The 6000-nt window shown below is 38.1% G+C and overlaps 1 long non-coding RNA gene across 1 annotated transcript in view; it reads right to left on the bottom strand.

The window, feature by feature from the left end:
• Positions 1-395: 395 nt before the first annotated feature.
• The window catches only part of LOC113943439, a 28045-nt gene continuing 22440 nt past the window's right edge, over positions 396-6000 (bottom strand). The window contains exons 2-3 of the long non-coding RNA XR_003526323.1: positions 1360-1497; positions 396-817 (exon numbers count right to left, since the gene is read on the bottom strand). This is a non-coding gene — a long non-coding RNA (uncharacterized LOC113943439). The remainder of the gene's footprint in view (positions 818-1359; positions 1498-6000) is intronic.

Genomic DNA, 6000 nt, shown 5'->3' with positions numbered 1-6000 from the left:
TGTAAGGCTGATGATAACCTCAGCGGCAGTTTCCACAACAGAAAATGATTAAGGCTTCTCAACTGTTTTTACCTGGGAGAATAGACTGGTCTAAATCAAGATATGTGACAGTCCTTCAAGATTAAATAAATAGTCTTGTTTCATAAGTGGATTTAACAGTATTACTATACACTTGAGGGTTGTGACATTTAATGTTTTATTTTGCTGTTCATTGTCTGATTTTTCCACTATTGAAGCTGGATTTCACCTTTTGCAAGTAATAGCATACAATGCAACTGATTACTGACAAAGCTAATAAATTAAAAAGAAACATATACCTGTGGGTAATTAAATTAGACTTGACAAAAGTCGTAGAGATTAATGCATGCAATCAAACTATGTGCCTTAATCACTTCCACTGTCAGCTGTAATTTATGGCAGAGCCTCTTTACAACAATTCACTTTATCTAAAATTTAAAGACATGTATATGCAGAAATAAATGATACTGCAATTTTCATTGGTGTCTAGTGCATTTTGACAGATTCAACAACAACACCACCACCACCACTTAGGACTGTCTTATTTACCACTACCAAGCAACATTGGAATTCTGTGGTTAAGTATTCATCTAATGTACACAAATTTGACAAGAGTCCTGAACTAATATGACATCTAAGGACATTGAAGTACAGATATCTTGTACAAGACCTGTTAGGAGTCGCTCATTCAATTCACAACAGTTTCTGTGCAGTGCTATTTACTTACTGACTTTTCTTTCCACAGTTTTTGTTCAACCTAACCTTAAAAGTATCATGCACAATTGATGTATAGGTAATTCTGCCAGAAAAAAAAGGAATTGATGGATGACATAAGTATGACAGAAAAGGAAGCTTCAGCCTTCTAGAGTTAAAACACCTTACTCTGAAAAAGAATTGTCATGGAGAAGCCATTTCAGACACCAATAAAGAATATCATTAATTTATTGAAATCTGCATGTAAGGTTCCATCATTTTTGCAAATGGATTTACGCACAAACACTTCTTTCCTACAACTGCTTTAATGGAGATAAGAAAAAATAATTAATCACATTTATGAGAATGAGGCAAATAATCTGCAGAATGTTGACTCTGAAAGACTGGAGAGAAAAAGATGTATCTTCACAGCTTTGGGACAAAAATATTAATCACTGCAAACAGGTTAGTGCAGAACAGAATTTATATACTAATACATTTTAAAGCTGAGACCTGGACATACAAAGGTTTTGAGGCAACTAAGATTCACATAGTGGCTGAGACATTTATTTCACAAATCGTGACAAAGACATCTACATTAAAGAAGCAGAGTTAGTTTACCAGTTCTATTTTCATGTGGATACTTACTGCAGGGGATACTTAAACTCAGGACAGAAATAGGACTCTAAACATATATTTTTCTCTCCTTGAAGTTTTCATATCCTTTACTGAATGTACTGGTTTTCTTGATGGGTATGGCTTTTTCCCATTATCTATGCAGGAAACCTAGAGATATATAGGAGATCTATGAACTCTGCTTATTTGACTTAGTATTTCAGATTTAAAGCTATTGCATCCCTGCTATACCAATAGGTACAACCACCTCACTTAATCTGAACCCAAGTTTGTACTAAATTTTAACTAAAAACTTAATGTTTTCTATTTCAGAATTTTTGTTTAAGGCATTGTGGTGGGCTGACCTTGGCTGGAAGCTCTATCATTCCCCATGCTCAGCTAAACAGGAGAGAGAAAGTACAACAAAAATGTCATGATAAGGACTTAAGAGATCACTTAGTGCCATGGGTCAAACTGATTTGATTTGCAAAACTTAATTTAAGTTATTGCCAATCAAATCAGAGTAGGGTAACACAAAATAAAAACAAATTTTAAAACACACTTTCCCCCATCCTCACTTCTTCTCAAGTTCAACTTCACCCTCAGTTTCACTGTTTCTTTCCCCACACTGGCACCAGGGTATAGGGAATGGGGGGTTGCAGTCAGTTCATCACACCTTGTTCCCACTCACTACTCCTCACATTCTTCCCCTCTTCCAGTATGTGTCCCACCTCCAGTCCTCCAGTAACTGTTTCATTGTGGGTGTCTTTCCAGGTGCTGCACTGCTTCAGAAAGAGACTGTTCCAGTGTGGTTTCCCCACAGAAACACAAATCCTGCCAACAGCCTGTTCCAGCGTGGTCTTCCTGTGGGGTAACAGTCTGCTTTGGGCAAATTCGCCTGCTCCAGCATGGGGTTCTCTAAGGCTTGCAGGTAGGTCTCTGCACTCCCATTGACCTCCGTGGGATGCAGGGCGACCTTCTACTTCACCCGGTCTTCTCTACAGACCATGATCTGAGCATCCTCCAATGCCTGGAGCGTCCTTTCCCCTCCTTCACTGACTTGGGTGTCTGCAGAGCTGTTTCTATCACATATTCTCACTACTCACTTCCAGCTGCTCCTGCACAGCAGTTTTTTCCCCCTTCTTAAATGACAGCAGCACTACCATCATCACTGATGGCTTATTCTTGGTCAGTTACAGTCACTTGGTCAGTCACTGGTACTGGCTGTGTCAGATGTGGGGGAAATTTCTGACATCTCACAAAAACCACCTATGCAGCCCCTCACTACCAAAACCTCTCCATGTAAACCCACTACAGAAGTCTGAAAGCAGAGGGACAGTTCATGTTCAGTAAAAGGCTTGAAAATGTGTATTTCTTACTTAGTCTAAATCTCAGTTGTTTGAATTGGATCACAGACTCAAATCAAAGTCCAAATAAACACTCACACGGTACAGCATCATTTGACAGTTTATGTTGCAAAGATATACTTTCCAGAAACCTGAACAAGGCCTCCTTAGTTTTGATGGAACAGATGCTATTCAGCACAGCATTGAATGTTGAGGGGAAAGCTAATTCTGAAAGGTTTATTTACTGAAGTAACACTAACTGTAAGCCATCCCTGACTCACATCCATTTCAACTCAGCCAAACAAAATTCTGACCTTTGGGAATTCAAACACATTGAAAACCTGACCTCTCATCTGCTTGGTTTTTTTGTTTGTGGGTTTGCTTTTTTTTTTTTATAAAAAGGAGGAATTTTTTAGTATCTTCTTATTATCATGTGCCTTTTAAAGAGGTTATTTTTTTTGTTCGCTCAAAAACTGTTGAAAACCTTTTGATGCTAAAAAGGTTGTTTTAACATGTTCATGAGAAATTCAGTATTCAAAAAATGTGTAGTTTAAAATAGAATATTCAAATATTATGGATCTTTGGAATCTCAGTTAATAAGGCTTTATTCCTCTTAGTTGCTGTTAAGATTAATCTCAAAACTGTAAAATAAAATGCGATAAGTTTTCCTAGTACAAACCTTTGCATTTGAATAACAATTTTTTGAACGAAAAATAACAAAGGAAACTTTTCTCTCTTTGTCGATATTTCTTACAATTTCATGCGGACTCATGAGATAACAATTACATTACCCTAGAATAGATTGAAGATCGCATTGTTCTCTTAATGAATTTTGTGTACAAAAAGAAATTGACTGATTAATCACTGCACTGCAGATTTTATTTGGCAAACCCCACTTTAACATGAATATGCAATTGTGCACTTTGTGCTGAGTGTGGCTGCTCTTATCACTGCTGGGACCATCTAGTATCTCAGACCTGTCACAGCACAGAGGTTACTTGAGATAAATCACTTAACAGCAGCTGCAGGCCCTTCCAAAGTAACAGATTAGATACAGTACATACAGGGTAATGCAGAGGGAAGCAGACTGACTGAATATTCCGGAATTTAAATCAGTAGCATCCTCCTCCTCAGTTAAGGCTCAGACCCGGCAAAGTGTCACAGAAACTGGTGAAGATCATTCTTCATAAGGTCAATGTAGTCTGGAATAAGAATATATTGAGCCAGCATAGCAAATACATTGGCATTGTGGGCATTTTTTGCTGCTGTTTTCCTTTTCTGACAGGTTAATTTTTTATCCTGCTTTCACTATTACACCAATACAGCTGAGGATCCTTTCCTGTGTATAGTATTGCTCTCTAACAGGGAGTAGCTGCCACAGGAAAAACCAAAACTGAATTGTGAATAAGCCTTTGATAGCTCAAGTCCAGAATACAGTTAATTTGATGCAGTTCATAATGATTTTATTGCTGGTTTGAGTTGAAGGAAAGAGGATATATTCAAATGAGATTTGCAAACATTAAATCCAAGTTTCTGCTAATGATTTAATGAGGAAGAGTAGATCATAATACATATGGTTTTGTTTAGAAACAGATATTACTGCCTAAAAACAGGGCACCTACATCACTCCCTTCTTGTCAACAAAATCAAGAGAATTTGTCAGTACACCTACCTTGTGTTCTGATAAAGATGCAACACATAACTTCTCAGTTACTGCTAAGCATGATTATAAAGGGATGGGAAATCTTATCATCTGGCTTTTCAGTTACGTACAGGACTGCTATTCGCCAGTAATATCAAATTTGCTTGACATCACCTAGTTCCTCAAAAATTTTAGACCTCTGATATCTTTTTAAAACCAAATCACCTTATTCATTGTACATGTACTCAATGACCACGTACAAAAATATGTCTTCTAAAATTAACCTTCTAGAACCAAAATGGCCATCAGATTAGGAATAATTGTGTCAAGAAACACAGTTAATAGAGAATTTTACCTCTAAAAATGAAGAGCTTGCAAAAGAATGTGGAAAAGAAGCTACCTTTAAACTACAATTGAACTTAGGGGGAAAACATGGTGTAAGACCCCAGAGTCCAAACTACAAGCTCATTGAAGGGGTTTTACTTTAAAAATATACAAGGTTCCAAAAATTTGCCCACTGAATTTTTGGGAGAGCACTCAGCTTTTTTAAAACCTTAAGAGAGAATGCAAAGGAGAAACACTTCACACGTTTTCTCAGAAGATACTTTTACTGATAAACTTTAGACAATAAGAGAACTTGGTAAAAGTTTAAAGGACAACGTACAATGAAAATAAAGCATTCCACAAAGCATTGACTTAGCACATGTTAACCCTCACAACTTAGTAAAAGTCAACCCACCCAGTCCTAAAGTACACAAAAAATCAAAAAGGGAGATTAGGAGAGGAAGAAGAAAAGAAAGATTAAAAGAGAGAATTACAGCTACTAGCCCTAGATCCAGCTACCAGGAATCCATGAAGGTGATAGGGTTCAAACAAACATGGAAAGCACATTTTGCTACTTTTATTGCTTTGGCATCCTGTGGCCACACCCCTACCCCTACATCGGACATCCAGAGCTTCAGCCGGTTTAGGGCTGGGTCAGGGGCTCTGGGATATGATGTTGACAGCACTGCCAGTGTCCAGTGACTAGTAGCTGCTCCAGTGCTGCCCAAGGAGGTTCCAGGGGGCTGGGGTGTGGGACAGGGCATCACTTCACCTTTGTGAAATTTGACCCTTTGTTTCCCCCGCTACACACACACTTGAGTTGGTGCAAGTCAATAATTAATATAATAATCCAGTGTCTCACATGTGGTGAGTGCTGTAGGGCATAACTTAAAACTGAAGTAAAAAACCAAGGAGAGAGGTTTAGCACAATATCAACGGTAGGCATAATGATGCTTCTTGTCTGCTATAAGAGTATACAAAAGCTCCCATACTCTGGAAACATATTCCCTTTAGAATGTGAAGATGCTTGTCCTGAGGCTTGTGTACTGGTTTTGTCTGGGAGAGAGGTAATTTTCTTCATAGTAGATAGTCCAGAGCTATGTTTTGGATTTGTACTGTAAGGAGTGTTGGTAACATAGGAGGTGATCTGAGACAGCCAACATGGCTTCCCTAAGGGCAAATCATTCCTGACCAATTTAGAGGACTTCCATAATGGAGTGACTAAAATGGTTGACCCACCAAGTGAAGACCCACCAATGTCATTTACCTGGGTTTCCTTAAGGCCTTCAATTTTCTAGTAAACAACATATTTATGTCCAAATTGGAGAAACACGGATTTTAAGAGTGGACTGTTGAGTGGAT

Source organism: Corapipo altera, unplaced genomic scaffold (genome assembly GCF_003945725.1).
Source record: "Corapipo altera isolate COAL_440 unplaced genomic scaffold, ASM394572v1 61411, whole genome shotgun sequence".
Taxonomy (NCBI): domain Eukaryota; kingdom Metazoa; phylum Chordata; class Aves; order Passeriformes; family Pipridae; genus Corapipo; species Corapipo altera.
The sequence above is the reverse complement of the archived record's forward strand: the minus strand, read 5'-3'. Positions and strand labels throughout refer to the sequence as shown.